Here is a 15,673-nt window from a genome sequence, read left to right as displayed (position 1 = left end):
TTATGACACTCAGTTTTCCCTAGATTAATGTACCAGTTGTTCAGAAATGAAAATGAAAAATATTTAATTAGTTGCTTTATAGTTTTAAAATTATTGCCTGGGTGGCTCAGTCAGTTAAGCAGCCAACTCTTGATTTCAGGTCAGGTCATGATCCCAGTGTCCTGTGATTGGGACCCATGCTGGGCTTAGTGCTCAGCAGGGAGTCTGCTTGAGATTCTCGCTCTCCCTTTCCCTCTGCTCTTCCCCCCTGCTCTCTCTCTCTCTCTCTCTCAAATAAATAAATAAATCATTACAGAAAATAAAATAAAGTATTGCCCACACATGGTAAAACAAATTAAAGCAGCACAAGATATGCAATTAACAGTAAGCCTCTGTTTTCCCTTCCTGTACCTTCAATTCCACTCCCCAGAAGTAGTTCTATCAGTAAAAACATCATGGATGCTTTGGCTGCAAGTCGCAAAAACCCCTATTAATCCTGGCTAAGTTACATGAAGTTCGGAAATAGGCATCTCAGGGTTGGCTCTGTAATTCATGACATAGTCAAGGAGCTACGCTTCATTTACTGTATCACACCTCATTGTCACAGGGTTGCTAAAACAGCTCTAGGCAGTACCTTTGCAAAAGAAAGGCTCCTAAGCAGGAAGGACAGGGGTACAAGCAGAAAGAGCTTTCTCCTCATGCACATCCTTGTTACCTGAGGAGGAAAATTCTTCCAGAAGTCCTAAGTAGACTTGCACTTACCTCTCATTTCCCAGGCAAGAACTGAGTCACTCTCCTATCCCTAGGCCACCAGAAGCAAAAGAAAATGAGATTGCCCTGGCTGGTTTAGGTCAATCAGGACTCACTCCCTGGGGCCAGGCACAAGGCTGCCTGAGCAAAATTAGCTTTCTGTTGGCAAGAAAGAAGGGGACTGGGGAAAGGATACTGGGTAGGCCACCACTTGTAATCACCAAAATGAAAATGGTTAACCATGTCTTAATATCTGCCCCAGAAATTTTCTATATATGTTTAAGTATTTTTTAAGATTTTTAAAATTAATTAATTAATTAATTTATCTATTTATTTGATGGAGAGATAGCAAGAGAGAGAGAGCACAAGCAGAGGGGAGAGGGAGAAGCAGGCTCCCCGCTGAACAGGGAGCCCAACGTGAGCCTCGATCCCAGGACCCCGGGATCATGACCTGTGTGACCTGTGTGGAAGGCAGACGCTTAACTGACTGAGCCACCCAGGTGCCCCTAAGTAAATACTTATTTTTTTAAGTAGATATGCTATGTATATGCTGATATGTATGTATATGTGCATATACACACAGATATTCACACATTATACTTCCTTAAGTATCTTACTTTATTTTTTTAGATAAATGAAGTACTCTCTGCATGGTGCTTAACATATAACTAGTACATAGTAAGTGCCTTTATCAATGCTGATTACTATTATTACTTTACCATTATTACTTATAGTCTTTGAGATAATATACAACTTTTTTAGAAAAAGAATGAGGATCATTTTCTTGCAGATACTACATTTTACTTTTCCAGTATTTTAAAAAATTATGCCAGCACTTTTATTTTGGGATATTGAATACTCCTAAAGATATTAGCTGCATAGCTCCTTTAAAGAGAGATAAGAGTTACTGTGGTTAGCAGTAAATTCCATTTAAACATAGTGAAATAATTTTGTGAATAACAGCTAGGTGACTAAATGTTGACTTTCTGATGACTAGCCACAAATATTTTCTAATCTTGTTGATATGCGGGCAGAAGTAAGAAGGTTGGGTATTAAACATTTTTTGTGTATTTGCACAAAATATCATGTTAGCAAGTGAATTTTACATCATTGACAGATTTTTTTGGAAGGAAGAATGACTTCAGTACTATTTGCCTAATTCATGGTGCATGGAGAAGATGAGAGTTATTTGAGAAATTCTTATGGAGGAGGCCAATATAGATACTGCAAGTATTTGACATAACTTGTTGAAAGCCTGGAGAGAGGGAGCAGAGCAGGGAGAGCTCCCGAGTTATCCCTGACATAGCATCCTGACCAAGGATCTAAGGTAGGCTTGCACCATAGTAAGTCCAGCCTCAGATGGCCCTTCAGCCCATAGAAGCTGACTTCTCATAGTCCTTAAGGTCAAATTGCAAAATGCCTTGTCTTTAAGGTAAAAGCTATTGTTAAGTCCCATTTTCTCTTGTCTCATCATTCTTCCTAAAATGTGTGGCTAAGTATGAAAACATTATGATTATATATGACAATTTATATGATTTCTCAGACTTCGTGTTCTTCTATTTCCAAAACAAAGCGAGTTAAATTAGACGATGACTAAGACCTCCTTCAGGTCTGGAATTCTAAGTTAAAAATCTGGGTTTCTGGAAGTGATTGGTCATCAGAATCACCTGGAAGCAGTTCTAAAAATAGATTCCTAGACCCTCCTCTCAGACATGCTCGTTCATTCATTCCACAAATGATGATGGAGGGCTTGTGTTTCATTCTAGGGTACACAATGACAAATGCAACAGACATATTACCATCGTGCCCCAGTCGCTACAGAAGCTGGGATTCAACCCATTAATCTGTGTTTTAAAAATGCTCTTCAGGGCGCCTGCGTGTCTCAGTTGGTTAAGCAACTGCCTTTGGCTCAGGTCATGATCCCAGGGTCCTGGGATCGAGTCCCACCTGGGCTCCCCCTGCTCAGCGGGGAGCCTGCTTCTCCCTCTGCCTCTGCCTGCCACTCCCCCTGCTTGTGCTCTCTCTCGCTCTGTCAAATAAATAAATAAAATCTTTAAAAAAAAAATGATCTCTGGGGCACCTGGGTGGCTCAGTCATTAAGAGTCTGCCTTCGGCTCGGGTCATGGTCCCAGGATCCTGGGATCGAGCCCCACGTCGGTCTCCCTGCTCCAAGGGGAGCCTGCTTCTCCCTCTCCCACTCCGCCTGCTTGTGTTCCCTCTCTCACTGTGGCTCTCTCTGTCAAATAAATAAATAAAACCTTTAAAAATAAGTAAATAAAAAAATGCTATCCAAGCAATTCTGATAACTAGACCGTTTAGAGAAGCAATGTTTGAGCCCAAATGCAAAGAAGAAGAGAAGAGACATTTCTGAGGGACCATTTAATTTTATTTGGGATGGACTTAACTTTATATTCTGAGAAATATTTCCATTTTTCACCAAAAAAATTTTTAAATACCTTCTCTAAAACACATGTGTGTGTATATATATATATATATAATATATGAACATAGATTGAAATATCAATGTTAACAAGAAGAAAACACACACTTAACAGATGTAGTTACCAGTATGCTGATATTGGGTGAAGATATAACAAATTAACATTGATGCTTGATACATTAACTATAGACATTCGCATAAGTGAAAAGATAATATTTGAGTTGAAAGGTTGAGAGTTCAGGTTCAGATTACTTACGCAAATACGTGAGTTATTTATTTTGAATTCTTTTATTTACTTTGATTTGCTCTTTGAGGAATTTTTAAACCTCACCTACTTTAGTGTATAACAGTTTGAAACTACAAGTGTTTGACTTTATGACCTATGAATGCTGAGATTTACAAACAGACATTCTATGCTTGCTAGGGTTATACAACTCCATTTTCCTTTAAATAATGCCAGACTGATAATTTACCAAAATGAAATAAATGAAAGAATCCCTGCTTCCATGCCATCAAATCATAAACACAGACCATTTGATCTATGTCTGGGCAGTGTAACTCTAGGAGACCATGAGGATAAATGTTAACAAAAGGACCTTAAATAGCTAACACTTAATTGTTAAAATTTGTAAATCAGACCCTTTATCACAAGTTTTCCCTCTGTCAACACCTACATTCCAATATAGTCAATGAAAAATAAAAAGATACCATTCAAAGCAGTCTGTCTCTATTCATTTCTAGTCTCTGTATCACTGAGGGTTCCCGCAGGTGATTTAAACAAAGGGACTTGACTGCAGGAACCACAGCAGGTGTAGGCTGGGTGAAGGGAATAAAGAAGGAATGCGAGATTCTAAGAGAGGGGGAAAAAGTGGGAAACAGGTAGACAGTTTTGAGTGTAAAGGGACAAGAGGGGGAAACCAAAGCTCAAACTGAAGCCATGGGGAAGAGCAAAGGCCCCGGGGAAGGAGCTGTAGCTGTTAAGGCACAGGGAGTACCAGAGACCCCCCTCCCTGAAGCGGAGGACAGAGTGCAGTACCCTTACCAGCCACCTTTCTCTTTTCTGCGCATGCTTCCCCAGTGTCAGTTTCCTGCGCGCACCCGCGGGGCGGAAGGTGGTTAGGGGATGTTGGCCGATTTAAGGAAAATCCCCACACTCTCTAAACTGGCGGACTCTCCAAAAAGACTATTTATAGTAGGCGTTTAAAACTATGCTCCATTCTTTTTTTTTTTTGTAGGTTCCACCCCAGCATGGAGTCCAACACAGGGCTTCAACTCAACCACCCTAAGATCAAGATCTGAGCTGAGATCAAGACATAGAGGCATCGCGGACTGAGCCACCCAGGCACTCCTATTCTTTATACATAGACTATTTACTTTGTGGATCCATGACTTTTCTCAAATCTAAACCCTGTTTTGGGTTGCAAACGAGTTTTTATTTTCTGTTTTAACTAAGTTCTAGCTGCAAGAATTAACATGCTATTATGTTGCCTCCTCTAATCAGTTATTATATTATTATTAGTAAATTGTAAGCAAGGAGCCAAATCTAATACAAAAAAAAAAAAGATATTTTGGATCAGCTGTAAATTGCTCCTCTAATTTAGTAAGAATAATCCAGAATTTTACTTTGGTGATTAAAATAATAGGATTAAAAACCGATTCAGCCTATGTGCTGAACATTCCCTTATTATGGGGTGTTGGCTGTATCGTTACGGGACCTCTGTCATCAGCGTGGGTGTGGACCCGAGACAACACTCACGCAAAAGCTTGTCTTCTTGAATACTTGGGTAGTTGAAACTGCCAAGACACATTTTATAAATTCAGCAAGAAAAGAATCATCATCGTTAATGCTGCTGAAAACCTGGATGAGTAATTGGCTTTAAGAGGCGCGATCAAACAGCGGCAGCTCAGTGTCATTGCCTAAGGCGGATGGCCGGTGTTGGGTGAGCTGCCGTTCATGTGATTTCACGTGTGGCTACCCAGAGGGATGTTAGTTACCCACTTCAGGGAGCACAGATGTCGTTGCCAGGACCTTACGTTCTTCCAGCGCAGTGATATAAAAAGACCACAGGCAATTTAATCCAGAATGATAGATTGAACATCATATAAATGATTTGTCCATCCAGGAAGCAGAATGCCTTTCCCAGGAAATAACTTGAAAAAGGTAGCATTGGGACACTAGTATCACAAAGAAATATACTAGTTACTAGTTTTCAAAGGGTGATTTAATACAGTAGGGATTTTATCATGGAAAAGCTACATTTTCCAATTTTCATTTATTTTTCTTATGCGCAAAAGTCACCAAAGGTGTAAGGCAGGGGATGGGCAGTAGGAAAGCCTATTCAATTCCATTCTATTTGCAAGTTGCAATTTAAGGTAAATGTTGGCTATTTGTGCATTTGCAGTTATTTTCAAGTAACCTAAGTCAACTTTATTTCATCATAATTTCAGCATTCACCATAGATATAAAAGCTGGGTACTCTGGAGATTTAGAAGAAACTGTTGATTGAAACAGAGTGAAAAATATGCTTTCCCTTTTAGGTTCCTCCTTTGCCTTTATAATCCCTGGTGCCCGATAAAATGCCCGGCGGGTCTGAGTCTGGATATTCATTACCTAATCCATTTTACCTGTCTTAGCGCATCTATTCCAGCCCAAAATAGCACGATCTCTGGAAGCACCACATCCCACTGCTTGTGAGGTAGTCTGTATTACGTTGTGCGAAGGCCAAATCTTGATTCTAAGTTTACAGCAAATGTGTAAGTTTCCCATTTCTGAAAGCGGTGCTTCCATCCATCACTTCACTCCACAAGGAACTGAAGGACTTCTCACTGCCAGTAAGACTGTCATAAGATAATGTACTCAAAAACTCATTTGTTCTCTTCACCCCCCGCCCCGCCCACACACAGAATGAGCAAGCTTGTATTTTTTTTTTCTTTATATAAGGCTCTGTTCTGTGTCTAAAACAGAAGCAACTTGAAAACAACTATCCTTTTTGCAAGTCTGTATTCATTGCTAAGGCAGAGCTATGTAAAAAGGACAAGGAGGGGAGAGAAAAGGATGACTCTGAGGAAGACCACGGGCAAGAGGAAAATTTCCCCCAGACTGTGGAAAGTCAGTGAGTTCTTTGATCTGAGTTCAGGGGGAAGATCTGTGTAACGTGTCCAGTGGGAATGGACCTGAAGCACTGGGGTTCCCAGGGGAGCAACAATTAAAGATTTTTCTCAATTTGAAACTGGCATTAAATTCCTTAATTACATGTCATAGACAATTCTGATAATACATGAATCTTTGGTGGGGAGGGTGTGTGATGCACAGTGCTGAGAATCATACTCCATTTCACATCTTTACCATTACTAGCTGCTGTTTAGAATAAATTATATATCCTCAAAGAGCTTGAGTTCATAGCATCTGTAAAACAAGAGATGAATACCCGCCAGGAAAGGTTGTGAAAATAAGACATTATGCACAATATGTGGCACACAGTCAATAGAAATAAATGACTTAGAGTTAACTCTAGAGAGTTATAAAAAATTTTTTTCAAACACACACAAAATTCCCTTAGCTAACATTACTTACTTTCCCATCCTTTCAAAAAATAAAAACGCTGAGTCAGATTTTTTTCTTGTGATAAGAATGCTTATTATGAAATCTACCCTTTAACAAATTTTTAAGTGCCCGATACAGTATTGTTAGAAATAGGCACATATTGTATAGCAGATCTCTAGAACTTGTTCATCTTGCATAACCGAAACTCGATACCTGTTGAACAGCAACTCCACATTTCCCTCTTGCCCCCCCCAGCCCCTAACCACCACCATTCTGTTCTTTTTCTGTGAGTTTGACTATTTTAGATAATTCACATATGTGGAAGCATTCAGTATTTGTCCTTCTGTGACTGGCTAATTTCCACTTAGCACAACATGCTCAGGTTCATCCACGTAGTCACATATCACAAGTTTTCCTTCATTTTAAAGGGGGAAATAGTACTCCACTGTATATATATATATATACCACATTTGCTTTATCCATTCATCCGCTGATGGACATCTAGGTTGTTTACACATCGTGGCTGCTGTGAATAATGCTACAATGAACGTGGGTGTGCAAACATCTCTCTGAGATACTGATTTAGTTTCCTTCAGGTCTATACCCAGAAGTGGGATTGTTGGATCATATGGCAGCTCCATTTTAATTTTTTGAGGAATCCCCATACTGTTTTCCATAGGGGTTGAAACATTTTGCATTCCCACCAATAGGGTACAGGTGTTCCAATTTCTCCATATCCTCGCCATCCCTTCTCTTTTATCATTTTGATGATAGTCATCCTAACAGGTGCAAAGTGGTATCTCCTTGTGTTGGGCCAGTTTTATGAACTGCTTTCTCTTCTAGCCCATTCCACAAGCCTTCCAATGAACAAATAAGCAATATTCACCTAAAACATTAGTCCTTAATACATTTGGGGTCCCAAGACCACTAGGAGAATCTGATGAAAGACTTGGGACCCCCTAGCCAGTAAAATGCACACATACCATAAATAACACAAATTGTTTCTTGGGATGATGGGCCCCTGATACCTATTTATAAACTCCAGTTTAAGATCACTTGCCCTAAATTAAGCTATTCACTGGCTTTCTCGACATCTAAAGATTTAATTCAGTGATTGGCTAGTTTTTCCTCCAAAGAGAAAGAGAGTACATATTTTTGACTTTGGGGGCCAGTCTCATTTGAAACTACTCAACTCTGCATTTGTAGTGCAAAACCAGCTACAGAAAATACATAAATGTGGTGCCTGGATTGCTCATCCGTTTAAGTGTCCTACTCTTGGTTTCAGCTCAGGTCATGATCTCAGGGTCGTGAGATCAAGCCCTGTGTTGGGCTCCACGCTCAGTGGAGAGTTTGCTTGAGATTCTCTCTCTTCCTCTCCCTCTGCTCCTCACCCCAGTCTCTCTCTCTCAAATAAATACATAAATAAATAATAAATAAAATCTTAAAGAAAAATGCATAAACAAGTATGTGTTTTGATAAAACTTTTTCGTAATAACAGGCAAAGGGCTGGTTTTGGCCTTTGGAGGCAGGGCCATGAGTGGCAATCCATGAATTAACTCTTTCAAAAATATTGGGTGGATTACAGTAGTTATGAACTGGGAAACTTTTGAACACAAGTGCGCGCGCACACACACACGCACGTGTGCACGAATGCGCGTGCGTGCACTATGAAAGCCATACCAATCCACTGTAAAAGAGCAGGAGCTGCTGTATCTCCTTTCCTCTGGAATGCCTAGGATGGGAAAAGAAACCACTGAGATGATCCTCCTCTCCCATTCTATTTGATAATAATCTTTTATTTGCTTCTGATGGCAACTGGTGTCTTCTTTCAGTTGTTTTGGAACATCATCAGAACAATCCATTAGTGCTTCTTACCAGTGACATAGATTTATAGTACATTTTAATTTATGACTGGGGAGATAGGAACACACTCAAGATTTTGTCTGCATTTCTCTCTGCCCACATTCCACATGTCTTCTTAAGGACAACAGGCCTCTTTAAGGAACCTGTTCAACATTCCATCCTATGGTCTATTTTTTATTACTGTGTTTCTAAAATTTGGTCTTGGAAAGCACACTTGATGATATACACAGTAAAGACCTCCCAAAACTATAGCAATCTAAGTATAAATTCTATACAGTAAACACACATTTAAGAATCATTGAAAGAAAAAACTTGCAAGTACCTTGCTGATAGCTGCCAGCAAGTCTTCATGAAGAATAAATACTGTCAGACTAACCTGATCTATTAGGATAAAAGTCCCAGGTAGATCAAGAAAAAGAGATAGTTCTAATTTATCTTGGCTTTAGGAAGGTTAGGTAATTCAGTTGCATGAGGCAATAAATTTAGAAAACACGGTCCAGATAGCATAACTGTTAGGTGAGAATACAAATTGCTAGAAGGTAAAAACAAAACAAAACAAACAAACAAACAAAAAAACACAATACAAGGTCTTTTTCAAAGTCAGTTAGGAGCCTAGATTTTTTTTTTTTAAGTTTTCTCACCAGCCTAGCTAAAGAAATAAAGGAGCCAACCCAGACAGTGTCTTCAAGTCTTCAAAAAATACACCTTGGAAAAGCAATTCAAGAAGAAATGGAAAATATGAATATACCAATAATCATCAAAGAAATGTAATGAACACCTCCTCCCTTTGTTCTGTTCCCAAATATACTACATGGGAACAAGAACATGGAAAACCAAGCATTCAAGAAAGACAATCCTAATTTTATAAAAAACAGTTCTAGAGAAGATAAAAAATATTTTTCAAAATCAGTCAATGGTGCTAGAGGAGTCTTGATATTCCTACCCAAACCAGATCAGGATAACATCAGAAAGTGACAATAGCACTTATGAACAAAGATGATAAAATTAAAAATGAAATCTTAGTAAGTGGAAGAATACTTATCTTGAGCAATTTAAAATTTTCCCTTTAACATTAGAAAATAAATTAATGGGATTAGCCTCACTAACATATGAGGAGAAAAAACAGATGTTCACCTCAGTGGATAGAGAAAAAGCATTTGCTAAAATCAGCAATCTGTATATGATAAAGCTGTATATGAATTGAAGGTAACTACCTTGTTCATACACAGCACCATGTTCAGGAATAAGAAGACTAGACATTGTTAAGATGTTAATTCTTCCCTAAACAACCTCTAAATTCAATGCAGTTCCAATAAGCCTTTTTTCATGGACCACAACAAGAAGATCTTAAATTTTAGATGAAAGAGCAAAAGGGCAGGAATAGCTGAGACTATTTTAAGGAAGAAGAACAAAGCAGGGCCTTCCTCTGCCAGACATCAAGACTTAGAAAGCTTTAGATTATTAAGGGAATAACTGGCATTCAGTATTCTGTTCAGATCACCTACTTCTTTCTATAATGCCTCCAAGGTTTTCACCAAAGGAGGAGGTGGACATTGGCCAAGTTTGGAAGGGAGCCTTAGAAATATTGAAAGACTTAGGAAATGAGACTCAAAAGTTAAAATTAGGACTGTTCAGTCTGATGCTAATTCTGACAATGCTATACAAACAATAATAAAGAAAACGTAGGTTAAAAGTCGTACTTTTGAAGTATATTCAAATTTAAAACAAGGAAAGTTAGTTGATAGCTGTTACTCTTTTCCACTAACATAAGCACCTGAGATGCATTTTAAATGTAGCCTGAAGAATTTGGCTAAAATGGAATTTCCTTGAGGTGAGATATGGAAAATACACTAAAGATTTACTGAGAGAGAGGGTACGATCTCTTGCTCTGGGTATCTTAAAAAAAAATCAGATTGACTTTAATCTGTCAGGAAATTTGGGAGTTTAATTTACTAAAGGTGTTGAAATTCATAATTTGGATACATAAACTATTTCTAGTACGATTCTAGAAATAAGGTGCAGATGCTCTCTTAGGGTGAGGCAGAGGGGAAATCAAGCTATCTTAATTTACATGCATTGTTTCCTCTCTCCCCACACCTCCTTTCACTACTCCAAAAACACACACAGATGCTTTCCCAAAGTAACTGCTCTTAATTCAGCAGCAAACATGCCTTCAAGTAGTCAGTTAGACATCTACTTAGAGTCTCATTGTCATCACTCTGCATTGTGGCAGTTCTACACTCAAAATGTAATAAGGGATGAACAGTTGCCATTTAGCCAGGAATGTACTATTTATTTTTAGTCTCATTAAATTCAAAGTAAACTGTAGATGGTTTATGAAGGATTGAATGTGAATAATAGATAGGATTAAACCAAAGAAAGAAACAAGATGACTTTAAAATTTGCAGTGAAATAAATTTGATTATGTATAAAATTCACCTTTATTACTATTATAGTCAACTCCTAGTTAAGTATACAAATCAATTTTAACTATCTGTGGTAAATTTTTACCCCTATACTGGATTTCCTTTCCTATCCAAGAAGTTCTAGCTTCCTTTTCCTAATTACTGAGAACTTCTTACGGGATATGGTTGTTGTTCTCAACAAAATATGTGCCGCATTCCAAAATTATGTGGGGCTATCTATTATTCTCAGATAATTGAGTGAGCTATTCTATACAAAGGAGTAAGCATTGTACAGGAAAAATAGTCTGTGGGACTCCAAGGCTTTGCATATGCTCCCCTTTTGACTGAAATGCAGGCAGATGGTGAGAAATGATCTGTGACTGAGCCCAGTTGTCAGATGTGTGAAGAGCAAGCTCCTCTTTTCTCATTGAAACAGCTCTAGTGACAGAGGAATGACATCCCGCTGTTTTAGTTCTTTATGGTCATTCAGTATCACTTATAGATATCTATTAAGCACCTTGTTTGAGCCATCCTCTATGCTGGGGCAGGTTTATCATGGAAAATATCAAACTAACATTTGTTGAGCACTTTATCTCCTTAAGCACATCCCCTTTTGTTCCATGGACAGGGAAATAACTTACCAGTGTCTTCTTCATAAAAACTATTCAGATGACATAGGCAGTAACTGTCACTTCTTAGTCTTCATTAGCACTGAATTTGCCAAACATATCTTAAAATATTAAACAAAACAAAGACAATACAAACCAAAACAATACAAAAGTTCCACATGCCTGATGCCTGAATATGAGTCTGCAGAGGAGAAAGGGGAAACTTATATGTATTTTACCCCACATGGACAGTGTTAAAATGTAATATTCATTCTATAAATATTTACTGAGTTCTTACTATGTGCCTGAAGCTACATTAATACTGAAAGGATAATGGTGGATAAAACAGCTTGCTGATTCTACTGAGGAACACGTAATAAACATACACAGATTTATCATGGGGAGACAGAGGCACTGGAAGAGGTCAATTCAGATTAGTCGGGCAGAAAGGCTTGTTCTAGGAGGTGCTACCAGCTGACACAGTATCCGACTCACATTATATAAATTCTCAGGACCCTTTGGATCAGCCATCCAGTAAATATTCTCTGTTGCTGAATTTTGCATTTTCTTACTTGACTATAAACTGTTATTACTTGGGTCACATAAGCTAGACCTAAAAGTTAACAAATACAAATGAACAAAACCTGGCTTCTTTAGAGCACTATGAAAAAACAAATAATTCTTTTATTGTAAATATTGAAAAAAAGTTTCTAATGTTTGGCTAATTCTTTAGTGCAGAACATTGAATTCTGTTACATTTTCACTTCCTTTAGATCAGTGATACCTAGTGTTATTTGTGGTCATGGATCCTTTTGAGAATCTGATTAAAACTATGGTCCCCCTCTTTAGGAAAATACTTGTCTGTTTTGATCTATGGGGCATAATTTTAGGAGAAGTTCACAACTTTCTCTGTGTCTCAGGTCACAAACCCTTTCCCTGACCACCCAAAATAAAATTTACCCCATTACACGTCAAAATGTATTCTAAAGACGTAATAATTTAGCGAGTGTGATTCTGGTACAAGAATTCAATAGAAAGTAATACAAGTGAAGAAAAGTCCCAAGTATGCTTAGTTTACTAAAGGCATCTCAAATCAATGGAAAAGTTGGATTTGTATAATGGTATGTGAAAGTAACTAATGTGAAAATAAATATTAGATTTCTACCTCAAACCACCCACCAGAAGAAATAGTTGCTGGGTTACAGATTTAAGTATAAAAAGTAAAACTACTGAAGAACTAGAATACCAAATATATAGGTGGATATTTTCTTTTTATCGCTGGGTGGGAAAAATCTTTCTAAGCAGAAATCACAAGGAAAAGAGTGACATATGTGACCACATGTGTATTTTTAACTTTATAATAGCAAAACAAAAACACCTTCCTCCATAAAAGCCAACTTAAAAAATTGTAATGCAATAAAACTTTACTAATATTTATAGGAAAGACAAAAGTACCAGATGAAAAATGAGTAAGAAATATGGACACAATACTTGGCCTCGAAGCAAGAGCTCAATACATGTGTTGACTAAATTAATAAATGGATGAATAGGCAATTCACAAAATATAAATGGTCAATAACCATGTGAAAAGTATGCAATCACATGAATAACTTCAAGAATGAATATCAAAACAAAATAACACTTTTGCCCATCAAATTGGCCAAGATTAAAAAAAACTGATAATGCTGTGTTGGTTAAGGGTTTAGGAAAATGAATAATTATATATTCCTAGGAGTAAAAACTCGTATCTTCCTAAAGGAATGTTTGGCATTACCGATCCAACACTTTAATATATGAGGCAGAATTTGCAAATCTGAAACTCCAATTTGCAAATCTGAAACTTCTCTAATCTTGTATAATAGAAAACAACTCCTTTCAGGTGTTTTCTGGAAAATTCCTTTCCAATAGTAAGTGTGAAAAGTCCACAGAGCAATGACAGGAAATGTTTATGACACATGCCTTCCCTCTTTGATTGATTCAATAAAACGCCCTACTCCAAGTCAATTGCATTCAGAATCTCCATTTCTAAACGGGAAGATGCAATGGCCTTTTCTTTCTGTTCTCTTCTTCCTTCTTTTGCCTTTCCTCCTCTTCTCTTCCTCTTTCAACTACATTGTTGGTGGTACATTACATTGCTGTTTGCCGTTATCTGCCAACCTCCTTCCACCAAGGTTGTACATCCCCACTGTGTTAAAACTCAGGAGGGGCTATGTAGTTTGCTTTAGTCAACAAAATGAGGCAAGTGAAGTATATCACATCTGAGCAGAATCTTCAGTAGCTAGCTGATAGTTTGCCATGTCTATTTCCTTTTCCATGAGACCAGCTATGTTCCTAATAGAAGCCTCTTGGTCAGGTGTGAAGATAATGTGGCATAGAGTCATAACTGACTTGGATGGGTATTTGGTATAAGTGAAAAAAATACATCTTTCTTGTGTAGAGCTTCAAAAGGCAGAGAGATTTTGTTACTATAGCAAATCTCAGCTAATCCCGATAGGATTGCTAAGGAGCCTGAAATAGAATATAAGCTCTGCCAACTACTTGCTGAGTTCATATCTGGGTCTGCTCTTACTATGAAACACTGGCCTTAGTTTCTATAAAATGAGATGCCTAATGGCATCTAGTTCTTAGGGTCATTACGAGGATTGAAAATGAGTTATTATTTACAAAGGACTTAGAAGAGTGCCTAGCAAATAGTCAACACTGTATTAGTGTTTGTTAAATAAATCTCTGTATGTGCCTATGTGTGTATAGAACAGAGTCTAGGAAGATGTAAAACAAAGTATTAACAGTGATTTAAAATTTTTTCCTTTTTATTTAGCCATGTCTTCTAGTTTTTCTTCAACAGACATGTATTTCTGGCATATAAAAAAAATCTATTGAAAATGCCCAACTACTTTGCTTTGAGAATCTGCTTTTTAAAAATTGTAACTTAAAAAAGTATTGCTCCCTCTTAATGATTTAATTATATCACTTCCACAGAAACATATCTCTAATTTTATTATGAAAGCCAATAGAAAAGCAGGTGTATGTGGAAGTTCTATTAATGGCAATTTTCTTGAATCATGGAGTGGGTAACGCCTGTAGCCAAAATCTTGAGAATGAGATTAAATGTTTAATTATTGTTATTCACATACTATATCGCATGTGTGCTCTGAAAATATTTTGATTTCTAATATGACTGAAATGTCTCCCTAAATAAGATAAAATTATTTAGTCATTAGTAATTATACCTCTCTATCTCTGAGCCAGGCTTGAAAGTTGATGAAAGATGATCTCTGGCTTCTAATCTTACAACTGTGGGGGGAAAGAGATCGTGAGGAGCAGCTTTGCTTTTGACAGACAAGTGTAAGGGTGATACCAGGTCACTTACTGGGACTGTTGTCATTGCCAACAACCTTCCTGCTGCCTGCATCCAACCTCTTTTATTTGCCCTGGCGGAGAAGGAGCTTTGGAAAGGATTTACACAGAAAAATGGTGTCCTAAGGGCAATCATTAACACCCATATCTATGACTAGCCACAGCCATCACAGCTGGAGAATTCCATGCCTGAGAACAAGCGTGGGAAAAAGTGGAGTCACTTCCTTTTGTATTCTCGATACTTACCATAGCGGCTTTTTTGGTGGGGTGCTTTGAGTCACCTGGGGTGGATGGAGAACTCTTCTGGACGGTGCACATTCTATAACAGGTAACTAACTCCAGAAAATTTAGGAAAGGTTTTCCTCAGGAGGTCAGGTCTAAGAGCAGAAGGATGAATGAGCTTAAGTTAATGGGAGGGCTAAGAGGAGAGTATTCTGGGTAGTGGGAACAACTAAAGGTAACAGCATCAAAACTATCAAATAATAAGTAAAACCAAACATCTATATTGAAAATCAGAAAATATTACTGGGAGTAATTAAAGAAGACCTAAATATGTGGAAAGATATATTATATTTATGGATTATAAGACTCAATATTGCTAATATGTTCATTTTCCCTAAATTGATCTAAAGATTCCAGACAATACCAAAAACCCCAGAAGGCTATTTTTTTTAAGGAAATTGATAAGCCAATTTAAAAATTTATATGGAAATACAATGGATTTAGA

The sequence above is a fragment of the Callorhinus ursinus genome, unplaced genomic scaffold (genome assembly GCF_003265705.2).
Source record: "Callorhinus ursinus isolate GAN/ISIS: 27379988/994484 unplaced genomic scaffold, GSC_fseal_2.0 scaffold4, whole genome shotgun sequence".
Classification (NCBI taxonomy): Eukaryota; Metazoa; Chordata; class Mammalia; order Carnivora; family Otariidae; genus Callorhinus; species Callorhinus ursinus.
The sequence above is the reverse complement of the archived record's forward strand: the minus strand, read 5'-3'. Positions refer to the sequence as shown.